Source organism: Puntigrus tetrazona, chromosome 15, assembly GCF_018831695.1.
Source record: "Puntigrus tetrazona isolate hp1 chromosome 15, ASM1883169v1, whole genome shotgun sequence".
Lineage (NCBI taxonomy): Eukaryota > Metazoa > Chordata > Actinopteri > Cypriniformes > Cyprinidae > Puntigrus > Puntigrus tetrazona.
Genome location: NC_056713.1, coordinates 15,772,343 through 15,791,624, shown reverse-complemented (window position 1 = coordinate 15,791,624; position 19,282 = coordinate 15,772,343). Strand labels below are relative to the sequence as shown.

At 36.6% G+C, this 19,282-nt stretch overlaps 1 pseudogene; it reads left to right on the top strand.

Moving 5' to 3' along the window:
• Positions 1-3,121: 3,121 nt before the first annotated feature.
• LOC122359500 lies at positions 3,122-18,842 on the top strand (annotated as a pseudogene).
• The last annotated feature ends 440 nt before the right edge of the window (positions 18,843-19,282 follow it).

Here is a 19,282-nt window from a genome sequence, read left to right as displayed (position 1 = left end):
TTTGAATTGAATTATATTGTTACCATAATAAACTTGGACCATAAATCATTTTGATTTTACAAGTCCAAACCTGTTCCTGGAGGGCCACTGTCCTGCAGAGTTTAGCAACCAATTAAACACAAGGTCTTATTGTTACCAGAAACATCCAGACAAATGTGCTGAAGCAAGCTGGAGCTAAACTCTGCAGGACAATGTCTCTCTTGGATCAAGTTTGGACACCCCTTTTATAAATAATATAACCAAACACAGTTGCTGCGTAATAATGGCATTCACGTGAAACATTACTGATTGGTTTGTCATTTTCATTATAATGCTCATTATAATGCTGCTAATCAAAACACATTAATTACATTTTAACAAAACCTTTTTGTTAGTCAGGCAGATCATTTTATACACACTCTAAGACATGATCAGGGTTGTCAGACTGAGCCTTAAGACGGACAGACAGTGATCTATTAATAATTGGGGCTGTGTATGCTTTAATAGGGCTTACATATAGTGAGCTACAACTGACTCAAAACTGCTGACTCACTACATATTTTTTAATTTAATGTAGTTCCTGGATGATACACTGAAAAAAAAATCTTCTAGTGAGCAATGCCAAACAAACCTAACCAAACCACTTCTATTGAAAGTGCAATCAATTCATTAGTGAGTCAGAAGCATAGAGTTTCAGACTTAAAGTATATTAATAATGTACTATTGGTCTTGAAAATGTTCTACTCCTATAATACCAACCAACTGATAACATTCAATGTGCATTTCCTTAAATTCAAATTATTTGCATATTTGCTCTGCCACACATTTTAAAGTTACACACTTGGAAAGTGTACGACACACTAAAGATCACAAATGTTGTGGAAATCTCAATGGGAGGATGTTCACAAGGAGAAAAGCTGTTGTGGAGAAAATGTCAAGTGAAAAAAAAAAAAAAAAAAAAAAATTAAGAAAAATCTATTCTTGAATGTAATGAACTGTGATGGCAGATTGCAAATTCCACTTCTTGCACCAGCCAAGCAACTGCCCTTAATTTACACGTTCAAATAGATGCCAGTGGCATGAAATATGAATTATTTAAATATCTTTACAACTGCTAAGACATATAATCACATTTAAAAAATCTAAGCATTCTATTTTTTTGTGTAGATGGAGTGTAATTATCTCTTTAAAGAAAATTGTCCCTCTTAAAATTTAATTACAAACAAGTTACCCAAGCCTTTGAAGTGCACATCAAATTATGAAATATATCAAAGGGTAATTAGTGCGTTTTATTTCTCTTTGTCAAGAAAGCATAGTACGCTGGAATTCAAGTTACCATTTTTTTATGCTTCAAATGCTGCAGTGTCTGCAGAGTGGGGCCTTTAGCAGAATAAAGGAAAAATCAATAAGAAATTCCCAATGCATATCTTTCTCATTCTCGTTTTGTCTACAACCTAATTAAAATGATTTTTGCTCCATTCAACCATCCAACTGTGCATAATCAGGAAAACACTGACCTTACGTAGTGGCACACATAAAGCATTGCTATTTGAGACTTATGAGACTTCTTTCTCCCCTTGGCACGTTGCCAGTGAGGGATGAAATGAGAAGTGAATTGAGCAATGGTGCACATGCAAATAAACCCCAAGCATCAAGTCAATACACCAGTTGCCAATTTGCCTGAACTGCCAACCATAATGCTTTCGCAAAAGCATGACCCATGGAGCCATTAACAAGTCACCGTTAATGATAATCACTCTTGATTCATGCATGAGGGGTGTGATAGAGCTGCTCAAAAATGATCTGAAAATCAGCTGGCTTAAGTCACTTCATGATTAAATGGTAAGAAAAAAAAAGCATGTGAGCCTCACTCGCTGCAGAGATGGCCTTGTTTTGGCTTAATGAAAGGGAAAATTATAAACAAACACAAAGATGGCTGCTGAGGCCTCGGTGTCATCCGAATTCACAACTCATTGATGCAAAAATAAATAGTTGTTCAGTCATCAGGCAAAATATGACAGGCCAACAAGAGCAAAAACATGAATCTCTGTGCAGCTCTGTAAATAAAAATAATCACAAACAAACGAATAAATAAGGATTTACCTCCGAAGACTGCAATATTGTTACAAAAGCTGTGAATACAAGAACGTTTCTAAACAGAATATATGTAAATTCAAGGAAAACAAAAGTTCGATATTTTTCGATATTTAACTAGTCATATTAAATTAAGTTTTACGTATAGGCCTACCTGTGGTGTCAATAGTCCACTGGTGCAAAAAAGTGTACACTGAATCCTATTTCAAGCTATCACTCAGAACAGAATCAAGTGAGTGATTCATTCGTGATTCGGACAACATTGCTAGATCTGAATCAAAACAGAAGAAAGAAACACTGGATACGGGACATGGTTGCCCACATGTTATCAAAGCATGGTTCAAGACAAGTCAACATAAGGTAGTATCACTAGTCAGGCAAATATTTACCGATCATTTTACTTGTTCCTGCAAAACTCCTTCTTGATAAACTGGATTATTTTGCGAGATGGCGCTCTACAGGCCGGGCCAAAATCCTGAAAGCATTTATAGAAATTTTTTTTTTAGTTTGTTTTGCGTCCACCTAAGAATTGAAACGTTTTTCCTCCGTTCTCATTTTTATCATTACCACATCGCAAGGCTGCTTAAAAAGCGAGGCTATTTTTATTTATGTACTCTTTTTTTAGATGACAGTTAATAGCAACAGGGGTTTTGCTTTAAAACACTATGGGACAGTATTCGCTGACCAAATACAACAACATTTGGAGCTTTATCGTGTTTTAATCAAACCTACACCGCCATCTACTGTCAGAGAATAGAAAGGCAGTTGCTTGACTGTCACGGACATGGCACTTCACACGCCACCTTCATTATTAGTTTATTAATTCCCAAGATAACTATAACCTCTATACACACGACAGCAATGTCTATACAAGGCAATAATGGTCTATTCATCTCTTCCATACCTGTGCTGTGCACAGTGGTCGGATATCTTCGTAGCCTTTGCCCTCAGGTTTTGCTAATTTGACTAACCCATCTAAATATATACACATCATGCTTATAAAAGTGTCGACTGCGTATTATGGGACTCCGAGAGTAAACACGCTCTCTTGTTCCCTCTGGGTAGCAGATCAGCGGTGAGGCTGTTGCTATAGAAACGCAGGCAGCACAGGTTGTCGTCGGTCGTTTCGGCGGAAAGGTAGTGAAGGTTCACTCGTATGTCAGGAAAGTAGGCAGGCGGATCCGAGGATCGGTGATTTAAAGGAAACAATAAAGGAATCGATCAGAAGCAGGACATGTCGGAGCGAGTAGCTTCATGTGGGAACCTGTATGACACGAACACGCTTCTGCTTCGGTATTGCAACGGTAAGTTTGGCAGCGACTTGACTGGGCATTCATAATGAATGCGCTAGAGAGCCTAACGAGATGATTTGTTTTCATCGCGCAGGTCGATAGCGTTAGCGAATTTCGTCTTTGACGTTAATCAATTTTTGCATTAACATTCCAGCAATGTAACGTTATTGACGCGTCGGTGCGTCACTGCCCGCAAGGGTACAACAAAAGAAACTGTCTGTTTTGTCAGTGATGAATACATTTGCTTAAATTATGTCTTTTATAGCCTGCATGGAAATTTTCTTCCCCCTAAGACATTTTCTTATCGCGTATGTGCGGTTGGGATCAGTGTCAGGTCGCAAGAATGAACATCTAACGTGACTCAGAGATTGAGGCTAATGTTGGAGAATTTCAGCCCGAGCTAAACGATTTCTTACGTCGTTTACATTTTTCAGTATTTTTTTCCCTCTTTTTCCTCATGTGGTGATACGCTTTGAGAATCCTATCCTGATTCAGTTTGCTTCTCTGGGCCTTTGCTGTTTGATTTCAGCTGTGCATAATGTTTTGGTGGAAAGAATGTAACGAGCAACTTATTTATTGTGACTTGGTAATCTCGTGTATAACATTACGCACCTATTAAGATGGACTTGCCTGGAAGCAGTGTATCCGTGGGGAAAACGCTCAGTAGTAAACATCTCGTCCGTCGTCAGCATTATAATGATTATTAATGCAAAGAGTTTGGTATGGTGTTAGGATTGTATTAAGATTTAATTTAATTTTGACAAACGTTAACCGAAAGATTTTTATTCACAAAGCAGTTGTTCTCAGGTAGCTTTGCTATAAGAGATTTTATGCTGCCATGCTGCCAACCAGCAGAGCACCCAATCTGATTATGATATAGAGTTTCATCATGAAAACATTATGTTTATGGTCATGCTTTTAGCAGACGCTTTTATCCAAAGCAAAAGTAATTTGGCAAACAATATTCATTATGTAAAATGGCAGGTTTATTAAACACCTAGATTAGGAAGTGAGCGTAAGAAGCGGAGAAATTATGTATTAGTCACATCTTTGGCCTTTGACTTCAATTTCAAAAGATATGGACAAGATAAGATGTTTCTCCTCCCATTTAGCAACAGTAAGCCTGCTGATATTGCTATCCTAGTTTAATGATTACATGGTTAGTTTCATTTACTCATTTCCATGGACCAATTTTTTTGTCCCTAGTGTTGAATAACAGGCTTGTAACTCATTTTTTAGGTTGTGTTCCATTATTTGAGAGCCGCTGACATAAAATACTTTCGATATTTGCAAATAATATTTAGATTTTTTTAAAAAAGTATAAATACAGCTGGTGCAAGTATATCAGAACATATTCAGCAAATGCATAAAACTCTATATAACAGATTAAATGCTTGAATAAGATTTTTGATTTAATATCATGCAGTCAATCACTGAAAGTCTTTTTAGCAAATGTATTATTATCACTGTGGCATTCTCCTGCTAACACTCATTGTGCGCAGGTTGTTGTTGTTGTAATTACAGGTTTTCTCAAGTAAAGGTATCACTGTACATTGAGGTCATTGTTTAGGTTTTCCGGTAGGTCAGTTTCTGCGACAGATGGTTTGGCTGGACGGCAGATGGAGGGGTAGACGGTATAGATGAGCCTGAGTCAGAGAGAGAGTGTCTGTCGTGTGTTGTACAGTCGGATGGTTTCGACTGATATCAAACACTGTTTCTGCGCGGGCTATCTGAGGTCTGGCTAGGATATTAGCGATTGAGTCAAAAAAACGAGCATGCGCCCTAGGGGTATGAAACAACAAGTCGTAAATTGTCAAATGCACATACACACTTCAGCGTCCCATTGGTGGAGAGGCTGGTCAGTGCACTTCCTGGTAGTGCCTGGCCGATGCATCAGACAGGTCTGGAGTCGAGCCAAAGCTCGCTCTCTCCGCCAGCAGCACCACCAGCAGTTTTCTACCGCATAGGAGACGGGAATCAGCGTCCTGTTACAAACATCACCCTTCTCCTCGTTACACACAGCACTGAGTGGTAAAGGGGTGGGGGAGGGGGAGGAAGGGAGGTCCAGACACGGGATCGTCCATCCAGCAAGCCAAGGGGAAGGTGGGAGTAAGAAACCTTGGCCAGGGAGACGTTTGGCACCTTTAGGGACCCCCTAGAGAGCTGCAGAGGATCAGGCTGTCTGAGCGGGTGACTGACAGGCGGACGTGGTGCTGACCGGAATGGCAGGTAGGAGGAGAGTACAGGCGGAGCGGGATGATGAATATTTCAACACGTTTGGTCACTGAGCATCCGGTTTCCTCCAGACTGCTTTTGTCTTCCAGCATTACTATCCAGCTTTATCCTGCTTTGTTCTCACCTTCCACTTTTGCCTCCCATTTTTTCTTTCACTTTTATTATTTCAGTTGACGGGTTCACCACCTGCTGATGCTGCTTTACAGCTGTGATCTCCATGTGTTAGCAGGCACTAAAAAGGTTTATTACATATGCACGCTTAGCATGGAGCCGGTTGCTTTGCCCTTGAGATTGAAACAGAGACGACGAGCCGTTGTTTTATGTGAGGTATTGAGGAGATCAATTTAAAAACTTGTTTGATGGCTTCCAGGTGACTCAGCATTGTTACAGTAGCATTTGAAACTTTCTCAGTTGTTTGCTCTGTTTTGTTTTCAAGTGATGAAATCAATTATTTCCGGTAAGAACACATTTTGATGGATAGCTATTATTTAGAGATTTTAATCACAGGTGTTTTAACACATATATTTTTATTTGTGCAAACAAGGTTTTCTTTTTCTTTATAGTGGATGTATGAAGTGACAGGCGTTCTAGCAGCGTTAACGTTGAAATATTGTAAATTAAAATAAACTTTGCACATTAGACTAATAAGAGTGACTTTTTGAACCAAATTCTTTATCCAAATTGTATTAAATAAAAAATTTAATAAAACAAATGTTTGAAAAATACCTTAAAATAGTATTTCTTAGCCAGGGGGTCAAGGCCCATTAGGGAGCCCCAAAGGGACAGCAGGGTGATTTAATGTAATATATTATTTTTAATAAAATGTACATGTATTGATAGTAATAACAATATTGTAAAATATTCTAGCTTAATTTAAAAATACTAAAAGCAAGATGTAAATTGAATTTTTACTCCCCCTCAAACAATAACTATTGTTATTTATTAATTTAAAACATACCGTTTTCTCAATAGCTGGAATCACAAAATGTTTTAAAATTCAAGTTTCTAAAAAAAAAGTCTGAAAACAAGCAGCTTTTTCATAATTACAGAAGTACCAAAGAAAACATCATGACTTATTTTGGGTGGCTTTTGAAACATGGTGTTAGACTATAAGTCAAAAAGGATCGTTTTAAAGCAATAGTCATCATTTTACATCATGTCATTCCAAATCTGTATGACCTTTGTCTTTGGAGCACAAGAATATCATTTTTTTTAGTTAGATAGATATGAACAAACTGTACAAATTCCTCTACTATAACTCTCTGCCTCTTTCAGATGATAATGTGTCAGCCGGGAGTGGGATGGAGATGGATGACCGTCTTTCTCACCTGGAGCAGAGGGTGCAGCTGCAGGAGGATGAGATTCAGCTGCTGAAGGCGGCGCTGGCGGATGCTTTGAGAAGGCTGGGCTGCTGTGAGGAGGTCACACAGGCCAGCAGCAAGAAAGGTGGACCTACTAAAGGTCAGTGCTTATTCATGGCCCTCTGCTTATTGCAATAACGTCTTAACCTAGAAAACAGACCAAATGAATACTTATCTAAAGCAACTTACAGTGAAAAAACGAAGGTGACCTTGTCTAAGAATGTATTAATGATTTATAATTGTTAGATGTAATCTTTGTACTAGAATAGATAATAAGATAATTCAATCCTAAGAGCTACATGGCTATATTGTAATGCGTAATATATTGGTTACATAAAACGTTTCCATGTGGGAGGTGAAGATAGTTTGCATGTGATATCACTTGTGTTCATCTGTTTCTTCCTTCCTGATTTAGTTCGGCAGATATTGCAAGCTCTGCCATCCAAGCCTCTGACAAATGGCTATGTGCAAACAAAACGCCTGAGTGGCTATCCTTCCTCACCCTCCTCTCCGAAAAAGGAGGTGCTGATGTCTATCAAAAGGTGGAAGTTATAAGCAAGATATATTTATCACATTTATTGCTTATTATTTTTATTGCTCATTATTAGAAGACATGCTGGTGTCACACCTGCTAAAATCATTTTTTCCACACCAACATTAGTGCAGTATTACTTTTTCACCTCAAGATGGTGATATTGAGTAAAAATCTTTACATGATCACTATATATAATAAAGCATATATATAACATTTTACTAGCTGGTATACGCATGTATGGTGAAATATTAATAGTTAATCAAATAATTTGTAATTAATATCAATCATGTGTAGTGTGATGTCTGTTTAATACTTCCAGAAGTAAGCTTTAAATAACATACTCTATATTTACTGCAATATCAGTATATACTGCATTACTATCTGGTATAATAGTGTACAATTATAATAAAATGTTGTGAAAAAGTATTACAATTTCAAATAAAAGTTTATCTAAATATATTTAAAAAAGCAGTTTATTGAAGGCAAAGCATTGTTATTATTATTTTTAATGTGGAAAACAGTAGTGCAGGTTCTTTCCTTTTTTTTGATGTTTTTTATTCCTCACTCATTCTTCTCCACCTGATGCTCTTGTCTCTGTGTGTCAGGAAGAGCATGTCCACAGAACGCCTTTCCACCGTGAAGAAGGAGTTGGCAGACTCCCGCAGCAGAACCACCTCATCCAGCAGCTCAACATGTGGAAAAAGAGACAGGTATCTTTTATAAACCCAAATAAAGTGCATTGAACTCAGTGATTATTCTATATAAAGAGATAAAAGTTCAGTTTGTCTCCTTCTCTCTAAGCCTTGAGGCTAGTACAAGATGTCAACAGAGTTAAAAATAGATGCTACCTCAGTGTCTTAATTAGATGACTGATCCAGACCCAAACACTAGAAACAGCGTAAGAAAGAAGAGGTGGACCGTTCATTTATAAAATATTATTTTATACAGTGTTATAAGCTAAATAAACACTGTGCATGATATCATTGTCATTTTACTGCTGATTTGAATTTCATTCAAATAAATTAAATTACTCAAAAGTGAAAGTAATTATATGTATAATATTACAATAGATTTCTGTTTCAGATAGCTCAGTATTATTTTTTTCTGTTCATCAGTTCATCTTAAAAATTGCACCATGTTTCACAAAGCAACATTTTCAAAATTGATAATATAAAGAAATGTTTCTTAAGCAGCAAATCAGTATATTAGAATGCTTTCTGAAAGATCATGTCTTTAGATAATTAATCTAGGCCCTCGCATACATAAATTAAATATTAAAATATATTGAAATGGAAAATTGTTGTTTTAAGTTGTAAAAATATTTAATGATTTAGCTTTTTGCTCTATTTAATGAATAAATTCAGCCATGGTTATCAATCAAATACAGCTGTATCAAACCCAAACCTTTGAACGTTTCTTAGTGAGAAAGATGTTTCAACTAATAAGTGCACTTGTGCATACAGCAAAAAAGCTTAGGAAGAATGTGGTCAAATAGTGATAAATAATTTATGATGTGTGTACATGGATTTCCCGGAAGGAGGGTAAACACTGATGTTCAGGTTAGACGTCTGTCAATAGAAGTGTTGTTGACTGAGATCTTATCAGAGCTGTATAGCAACCACTGAAAAACTCTCATTAAACTTTCATAAGCAGAAATCTCATTTACCATTCATTAACCATTTTACCACTTAATATAGTGTTCAAATAAATTCAGTAGTTTTTTTTAATGTATATACGTTATGTGTACTTTCTCTATATCGTTAATTAAATATATATAGGAAAGGAATTACATAAAATTTTGTCTGAGAATGAAAATAATGTTATAACAAGGTGCTACTTAATGAAAGCTTCAGTCTACTAAAGGGTTAAAGATCAGTTCCGACAAGTTTCCCACCATGCACCTGCAGGATCTTCCGTGGCAGATTAGACACATTAGTAGTGTCTTATTTATGACATGATTGTTTGAGATCAAACTTTGTATGGTGCATGGCAACCGTCACTTGGTTGACACACTCACCACTGAAACTTGACCACAGAGTGCTTCATATTACTGCATTGAAGCACAGGGGTGTGGTCACCTAAAAAGGGGCTGTCATGCATACCGAGGAAGTGCCCTGTCATTGGCTAGCGAGGTCCATGTTCCTGCAGAGCTGAAGTTAACTCAAACAAGGAACTCAGTCTTTTGCCCGACGCTTCTGCAAATTCCAGCTAGCACTTAAACTGAATAACGGGACAAACAACATGAAGAGGTCGACCAGGTAAGGCTGAAGTTTTTGTTAAGCGCTTTCAGGTCTTCAAAGAAAAACTTTTGGTAGCTTTAGGGTGAGGCTGATAATGAATTGCTTTCAGCTTCCTACAACAAAGCAAACATAGGTAGGCAAACAGGAATATTCTCAGCATCATGGCTTCTTTCGATAAACAAAGTGAACGCACCTGGGCTGAATTCGTGTTTTAACTTCCTAAATAGAAACAATAGAAACATGTCTAGAATGGAACAGCATTTTGCGCACAGATTTTCGTTCGCTGTTGTGAGATTTCACTTTTGGATATTTTATGCAACATTTTGTGAGTCATTTAACAAAAATGTGCATGTTTTTCATCTGGCTTTGATTATTACAGAAATGATAGCTAGCCATTCAACGTCCATTCAAGTTGAAGATTTGTAATGCATGGGTTTACTAACTACTTTAGTGCAATTTGAGGTAGATATTGATCGTTTTTGCCGCTAGGCTGCATGTATTAACCATGGAACCCACCCACTGCCGCATACACAAGCTCTAAAGGCAAATTAGAGTAAGTGCTTTACTGCAGGAAAGAAAAAGATTTGACGCACATCATGTCCAAAGAGCTTCTTTGTATTGAATCACTTTCTTTAGTAATTCAATATAATCCCTAAAGAAACTTTGCATGCATATCTTGTGCTGTGTTTTTAATGTATAAAAGACATGAAATGTTAAATTGGAACATGTCATCAGTGCTGTGTGTGGTATAGATGGGTGTGTGCATAGTCTGTGCATTAGTATAAGGCTTCTTTGAGGTCAAGTACATTAGTGACACATGCTTCCAGCATTATATTGAGTTATGGTTGTTACACAGCCTAGAGTGATTACTGGTAAAATAGATTTTTCCAGTATGTACTAATGAGAAAATGGCTTGCCAGGTCATTTTTAGCTGCTATTTTTATATGTATGCATGTATGTGTGTGTGTATGTTTTATATATAATACATTTGTGTATGTGTGTATGTTTTAAATGAATAGCACAAATAAACACACACACATATATTTACATAGTTTCACATCTGGCATTGTATAGTTTTGTCTACACCCCTCTGAAAAGGGGTTATTAGAGATGAGGTTTGCTTTGGTGTGGCCTGCTTTGGTTCAAGTTTTAATGAAGTGTTTGGATGATTTCTGCAGGGCTGCATGGACACAAACGGATCATTGTGGGAGCGTTTTTATTCATCCGCACCCACTATCCTTCTGTCTTCCCTTTACATAACATCTCATTTTGCCCTATAGAAAGGTCCAGCCAGAGATAGTGATGGGCTGTTAATTGTAATCCCCATGTGAATAGTCCAGTCCTACAAATCTATTCCAGTAAATAGTACTGGATTGATAGGTCTAATTTATCGTGTCTCGCTGTCTGAGACAGGCTGTCAATCGTGAAAGTCGTGCATCAGCAAACAGGAAGTGGAAAACTGTGTGGTTAGGAATAGCAGTTACAAACCTCCCCAAAATCTGTTTAGTCATGTAAACAGGCTCTGAAACGGCATATACTAAAGTCAAAGCCGTTTTTGGGTGACCCTCTGATCCTGTCACTTTAACTCAGTGTTCTCTCCATTACACAGAGCTCTGTGAGAGCCCACATAAAAGCTGGGTCAGGATTTATGGATGAGCTCAATGAATTAGTCATCCACTCACAAAGAGCAAAGCAAAGACAGCAAACAAAACTTTCAGAAATAGTTTTTAGAAAGTTTTCTTTAACGTAGGTGGCCTTTTTGTCTGGCTTATAGTCTTTGAAGGCATGAATAAATGACAGAAATCTTTCTCCTTGTTCTTTCAGCAAAACCAAAGAGTGCACACTCAATGCTGGTAAGTTTATCTTCTCTCTTTTTTGTAAGCATGTAGCATTTAGTTAAATTAAAAAAAGCTCAGAGCTCAGTATTATCAATAGATATTTGTTATAATTCAAAATATTACTGAAACACTATAGTAGTATATAATAAATCTTAAATAACACTTGTTTCTTATTCTTATTTTTATTATTCATTTGCAGTTTCCTTTTCCATTTTTTTTTTAATCTACATCTAAATTAGCCTGACTAGATCGCATTATCCTCTGCATTACAGCTAAAACCATTTTGAATGGCCATAATGCCTCCAGTCAGTCTCGTGTTGTAATGGGTCTCTAAATGAACATGCTTCTGTTAGTAGGGCCTGGATAATTTGACAAATCATCCCTAACAATCTATTACATTACTGCTTGTTTCTGTCTGGCCACTCACGTTTTGTTCCTCTTGAACAGATGATGGTTATGTGAGGATGTTCATACGTGGACGTCCAATCACCATGCATATGCCCGACCAGCTGAGGGAAAGCTACAGCCTTGACCACAAGGTGGCATTGCCAGAGCGCAAGCTAAAACTTCAGTGGGTGTATCCTTGTGATCTTTGTTTTAAAGGTGACATAATCTGACTTTTTATGTGTTTAAGTGCAATATTTAGGTCGCTGGTGCATCTACCAACCTAGAAAATATAATCACAACCAAACAGATGTTTGATAGTCACAGCCCTGTTCTGGAAAAGGGAGCGGGGAGCAGCAGCTCATCTGCATTTAAAGAGACATACACCAAAACAGCATGTTTCCGCTTCCACCTATTTTCAAAATTATATAATAAATGAACTCTGGGGTATTTTGAGCTGAAACTTCAGAGACAAAGTTTTCTATTAAATCTAATTGAAATCAGTCGTGCAGTTTTTTTTTTTTAAATTATGATGCATTTTGATTGTGTATTCAACGTTGTGAATTTTACCACGTAAAAAAAAAAAGATTTATAGGTGATTCGCTTCCAGTCCAGTCCATATTCTCGTTTTAATTGAGTTATGTAATTAATGGGTTACAGTTTTTCTTTTAACAATTAAAATGCATAACTGACTTAAGCTAATTTTCTAAATGGATTTGAAATCCATCTGAAATGCGACACAGAATAGCGTTGTTTTAATAGCGCACATCTTTGGTCATTTACTGCTGCCCATGGAAATGCTATTTTGTTTCTTAACACACTCCATTAGTTATGGCTATAGGGGAAGAGACTGTCGTTCTAACCTCTACCTGCTGCCGACCGGAGAGATTGTGTACTTCAATGCTTCCGTAGTGGTGCTCTACAATGTAGAGGAGCAACAACAAAGACACTATTTGGGCCATAATGATGATGTCAAGTGGTAAATATACATTCAATTTATTGTTTCCACATGTTTTTGGTCATTTAGTGCACTGTTAATGAATATTACCAGCACTGGTTGAGCTATTGCGGGAGCGAAATCAGTCCAACATTGATGTCATACAGGGAAAAAAAAGCACTTCCGATTTCATATGCAGATTATTCCTAAACTAGGTCATTGTTCAAAGGTCCCTAAGATGTTATCATTATGCTATCGTCTTCATGAACAAATATTTTGCACTATCGTTCAGCAAAAAGATGTACCCAGGAAGTGTTGCTAGTTTCTGAGCCAATTTGCATTTTTAGGGCCAGATGTTGCTTCACTTAACAGATTCTTATCTTCAAGATAAGTGAATCCTGCGGTATATTCAAATACACCTGCAATCAAACCAGATCTTTTCTGCCATCTGTTTATTTCCTCTTCTGTTTGGCTGCAAGTCAATGCTTGTACTATTAACCGCTCAGAGAATATTTTACGTAGATCTCTTCTGTTGTAACAGAGCGTAAACAGCGTCAACATGCTATTTGTTGTGAAATATTAGTTAATTAGCATTTGTCACTAATTAAAACAACACTGGAATGCTCTCTCTGTGACTGTCAGAATCCCTGCTGGTTTGCAAAAACAGTTGCAGCCTGTTTACTGCGTTTTCTGGAATCAGTCTGCATTCATTTACTGTTCCCTGGTGAGAGGCGGAGAGAGATGGAAATCTTTTCTGATGAGCACTGATTCTGACAATGTTTTCTTTGCAGTTTGGCCATCCATCCAGACATGGTCACCATAGCAACAGGACAAGTTGCCGGAACATCCAAAGATGGCAAAGTTAGTTCACATTTACATTCCGTTGCAGTATATTGATGAACCGGTCCTCGGTGTGCTCAGAAACAAAAGCCTTTGTGCTCATGATCACAATTTACATCAGCGTTTAGAATTACACAAAGTGAGTTAGCTTTATGAATTAAAGCCTTAAGAATTTACTTTGAATCAACAAGGGTTAAATTGATCAAGTGGCTGTGCGGAAATGCATAATGTTACAAAATATTTTTATTTCATTTAAATGCTGTTCCTTTTAAGTTTTTCTTCAATATTTTTTTTACAGTGTCATGGTATTTACAAAATACTGCAAAACCTAGTGTAGGTAAAATACTATGAATTAGAAAATAAAATGAATAAATTTACATATGATACATTTTCCCATCAGGCTTTGCAGCCTCATGTCCGTGTGTGGGACTCTGTCAGTTTAAACACTCTTCATGTGATCGGAGCAGGTGTGTTTGACCGAGCTGTCACCTGCGTTGCCTTCTCAAAAGTCGGTAAGCTTCTTTTTGTCTTTCTTTTTAAGTTAAAATAATCTGTGATGCCATATGACATATGAGAAATGTGAACAATGGGTGTAGATAATGAATATTTGAACAATGACAAATGGCTGAATGAACAATGGTATTTTACATGGATATAATATCTCTCTTCCCAGAATGGCGGTGCTCATTTGTGTGCGGTTGATGATGCAAATGACCACATTTTGTCTGTTTGGGACTGGCAGAAGGAAAAGCAACTGGCCGAGGTTAAGGTGAGGCAAGGCTGCATGCTATGTAACGAGAGAGACTGTGTGTGTGTGTGTGTGTGTGTGTGTGTTTGTGTATGTGAGAGAGTTGGGAAGAAGTAGACCTAATGTACTCCTAATTTCCTGGCATAGTGTCTTGTGGAATAAAACCCTGCACTGTGACGTCTTTCATGTTTGTTCTCTTAATCTTGTAATGTAGTGACCCTACTTCCCCAACATTGCCAATCTGTAATTTTTTAACCCCTTCTATTCCAACCCTTTCTATTCTACTATGCAACACCCACTTTTCACAATTCAATCAATTCTCAGTGGATCTAATCAGTAATTGTTTTAGGGAATATTACATTTTAAGGGTTTTCAGGTAAATGTTTGTATAAAATATTTATATAAAATTATTTAAGTTTAAAATGGTCATGCTCACGCATAAATATGTTGGCTTTAATATGTATGTGTATATGTGCTTACTGAAAAGTAGTACATTTGATGAACTGACACTTCATCAAAAGCAGAATGTATCATATTTTGTGTAAAATATTCATTCATGATTTTTCTTTAGTGTTCCAATGAGTCAGTTCTGGGTGCTGTCTTCCACCCCATGGAGGCCAACCTGATTGTCACCTCATGGAAGTCTCACATTAACTTTTGGACAATGGAAGGAATACTCTTACAAAACGCCAGGGACTGTTTGAGGTTTGCAACATTTTTTTTTTTTCTGTTTTCTGACTTCAGAGACAACACAGTGATCTTAGATATATTTATTTTTTGTTTGAAATTAGATTCTTTAGTTTACTTTTTTTATTTTATAATAAATTTATTTTTACTTTTGTTTTGTTCTGTTAAAGTGCATTGAGTGCATATTTTATTTTATGCTATTTTAATACATTTTAAATTGCATTCTAAATTCTTATGGCACAAACATCTTTTTTAATACTTTTATTTAATGTATTCCTATTTTTGGTGTGCTTTCAGAAACATGAAAAACCCAAGTATGTACTCTGTGTCGCTTTTGCTGAGAATGGAGATGCAATCACTGGAGATTCTAGTGGAAACATCTACATCTGGGGAAAAGGTCAGGAAATAAATATGCCATATATGTAAACGGTTGCATTTTTTGTTGCTTTGCCAAAATGCATGTCCAGATGCCACATTTTTAAAAACAAGTTACATTTAATCCATGTTTTTATGTTTGACTGCCGGTAGAGATATACACCCTCAGTGCAGCCAATGATTTGATGATAAACTCTGATTTAAAGGTGGAAACCGGATCAGCCAGGTGGTTTCAGGAGCCCATGAGGGTGGGATCTTCTCTCTGTGTGTGCTGAAGGATGGAACGCTGGTGTCGGGTGGAGGAAAAGACCGCAGGGTGCTGCTGTGGGACCATGATTACCGCAAAAAAGAGCGAAATTGAGGTGAAGTGATGTTCTTGTTTTTACAAAACAAAGGAAAGCTTTACTGACATTCATAATGAAATCCAGACACTCATGCCATTCACTCTCAATACAATCTTTTATTGTTTTGATGCTATCATATTTCTTGTACGAAATGTAATCTAGGCATTGTTTTGTCTTATTTATTAGATCAGCGTAGAATACAGTTAATTCAAAACATTTTGTGCTAATTGTTTTTTTTTTTTTTTTTTTTAGTTGATGTGTAGATTACATGTTCCTTAGTAAATTTCTCTCTGTGTAATCAGGTTCCTGAGGCCTTTGGACCCGTCCGCACTCTAGCTGAAGGAAAGCAGGATGAGCTGTTTGTGGGAACGACACGAAACGCTGTTCTGCGGGGCTCTTTCTCTGGTTCTCTCACTCCCATTGTTCAGGTATGTTGTCAGATGATATTACAGAAAGTTTAGATGCCTTTTGGCTTAATATCTAAGGCAAAAGTCAACAAGATCACCACATGTTTCCTCAGTCTTTTGTAGCCAGAGCTTCGATTATAAACAACATATGCTCTGGACCATGTTGCAGCTTATAGTGGCCAAAAAAAACTTACAACCGGATGAAACCAGATGTAACATAGCCACAGTAACATGTTTTTTTCTGAACTAGGTTATACCACAATAATCAATTTTACCTTTCAGAAGTAATTAGTATAGGATATGGCCTCCTGGACTAAATCTAGTTATTCAAATGAAAATCTCTTGCTGTTTGTCTTTGTAAAGGGCCACACTGATGAGTTGTGGGGCCTGGATGTGCATCCCAGTACTGAGCAGTTTGTGACATGTGGTCAAGACAAGCAGGTCTATCTTTGGGATACCACTTCCCATCTGCCTCTGTGGAGCAAGGCCATTGAGGTCCGTATGAATGTGTTTACTTATACTTTCCTGTAATATGTAAACATCCAAAACGATCCCATCTGCTTTGCAAGTTTTGTTTTGCATACTTTGTGTTAACTTTGAGGACAAACAATCATTTTAGACGTTTTTAAAATGTTCTGCTATGGATATTTATAGATTTAACTTTTTTTCTTAAATATAAAATTTATATTAAAATATGAAAAACCAAATGCACAAAATAATGTAATTCACCATGAAACAGATTTTATTATATTTGCATTTACTTTTTATTTTATTTTTTTACATTGTACAATATATTGCTTACATTTTTGCATTTGTTTAATATTTGTTAAATCTAAAAATGAATTTTTTTTTAAAAAAATGCTTCATTGTTATGTATTATAAAATGTTACAAAACATACTTGTGATTTTATTTTTATTGTTTAATATTTATATTCAAATATATTTCAATGAAATGCATACATTTTACAATATAGTTATATAAAATGTAATATTTAGTTGTTGTTTTTTTATTGTATTTATATTTTATTCTAGGACCCTGGACGTTAAGTTGGATTTCATCCCAGTGGCACTGTGCTTGCTGTGGGCACCATGACAGGAAGGTATGATTGCACATGGGAACTTTAAGTTTTGACTTACTTAACATGTCAAACATGATTTTCAACAGCTCTGTTTTTAAATTGTTTGTTTCTTATCCATATATATTTAATTTAAATATTGTAATTTAAATCATTAGATACCTCCATATTTTACCTTCTTTTTTCTGTCTTCCAGGTGGTTGGTGCTGGACACTGACACCCGTGATCTTGTCTCTATGCATACTGACGGCAATGAAATTATTTCCGTTGTTAAATACTCTCCAGGTGCTTGTTATTCACAGCTATTTCTAATATTTAGATATTTTAAAATATAATTTATTCCTGATCCTTTTCACTGATTTAATGCATAAAATATAATTATTAAAAATATATTATTAAATTATTATAATTTAAATTAACACCCCAGAACTATGACTGATGGTTAATGTGTCCAAAATTGCCACTCACATCCTCTGTTTTATAGATGGGCGTGCTTGGCTGTGGCATCCCATGACAACTTTGTTTACATCTACTCTGTTGCTGAGAACGGCAGGAAATACAGCCGAGTTGGCAAATGCACTGTGAGTTTTGCAAGACAATAATTACCAAGTATTCCTTATAATTAATTAGATACCTTTAGCACTCTTTTAATACTGTGTCTTGCATTTATAGGGACACTCCAGTTTTGTCACTCATCTTGACTGGTCCACCGACAGCCAGTTTATTGTAACCAACTCAGGCGACTATGAAATCTTATTCTGTGAGTAGTTTTTTAACCTAACACCTTTGTCAGTGAACAGAGCGCAGATGTCATTGTATTTCTGGCTGGTTATATGTTTTAAAAAGGGGAAGCATCCAGTGGGAAGCATATAACTAGTGCTGATGCTGTGCGCAATCTAGAATGGGCCACTTCCACCTGTGTTCTGGGTTTCAGCGTGTTTGGTAAGTCACCTTGTGCATAGTAAAAAAAAAAAAAAAAAAAATATATATATATATATATATATATATATATATATATATATATATATATATATATATATATATATATATATATATAAATCTCAAATTAATATATTTTTCTCTACTTGTTTATTTAATCTTTTAAAGGAATCTGGCCAGAAGGTGCTGATGGTACAGACATTAACGCTGTATGCAGGTCACATGACAATAACCTTCTTGCCTCAGCTGATGATTTTGGCAAAGTGCACTTGTTCTCTAATCCTGTTCCCAACCAAGGGTGAGATATTTGTTTTTGCATCTTATTTTCAACATTGGCCATTCAGTGAAATCATACTTTTTTTTTTTTTTTTTTTTTTTACTTCATCTACAGGCTTCCAGCCATATCTATGGTGGGCATAGCAGCCATGTGACCAACGTTGCCTTTCTGCATGACGACAGTCATCTTATCTCAACTGGTGGGAAGGACACCAGTATTCTTCAATGGGTGCTCGCTTAGTCCTCCTGAGCCGTCCTGCTGCAACCTCACTGTCTCCTGCCCACTAGAGGGGCAGCACTGCTGTGCCTAATTGCCTTCTCTGCTGTCCTGTTTGCCTGTATTGTGTACAATGTTATTAGGTTTTGGTACAGAGTCAGTTTTGTCTCTGGTCGAGATGTAATTACAGTGATTGTTTTGAGGGGGTAGAGGCTGAGCTTAAATCCGTGCTAATTGGCAAACTCCAGTCTGAAGTGAATTGAGCACTTTTCTGAATCACCACCAGAAGGAGCTCTGCTGCAGGAGAAGAAGCATGTTGTCTGCTATTGACACTATTTAAGCCTATTTAAAGAATTTTAGCTGCTGTTTGTGTTGCGGAAGCCTATAGGAATATATATATATACATATATATATATAATGCTGTCATTTAGTGGAGGTTGTATTTTAATATTGGAAGTACATAATAATGTTGTGGCAC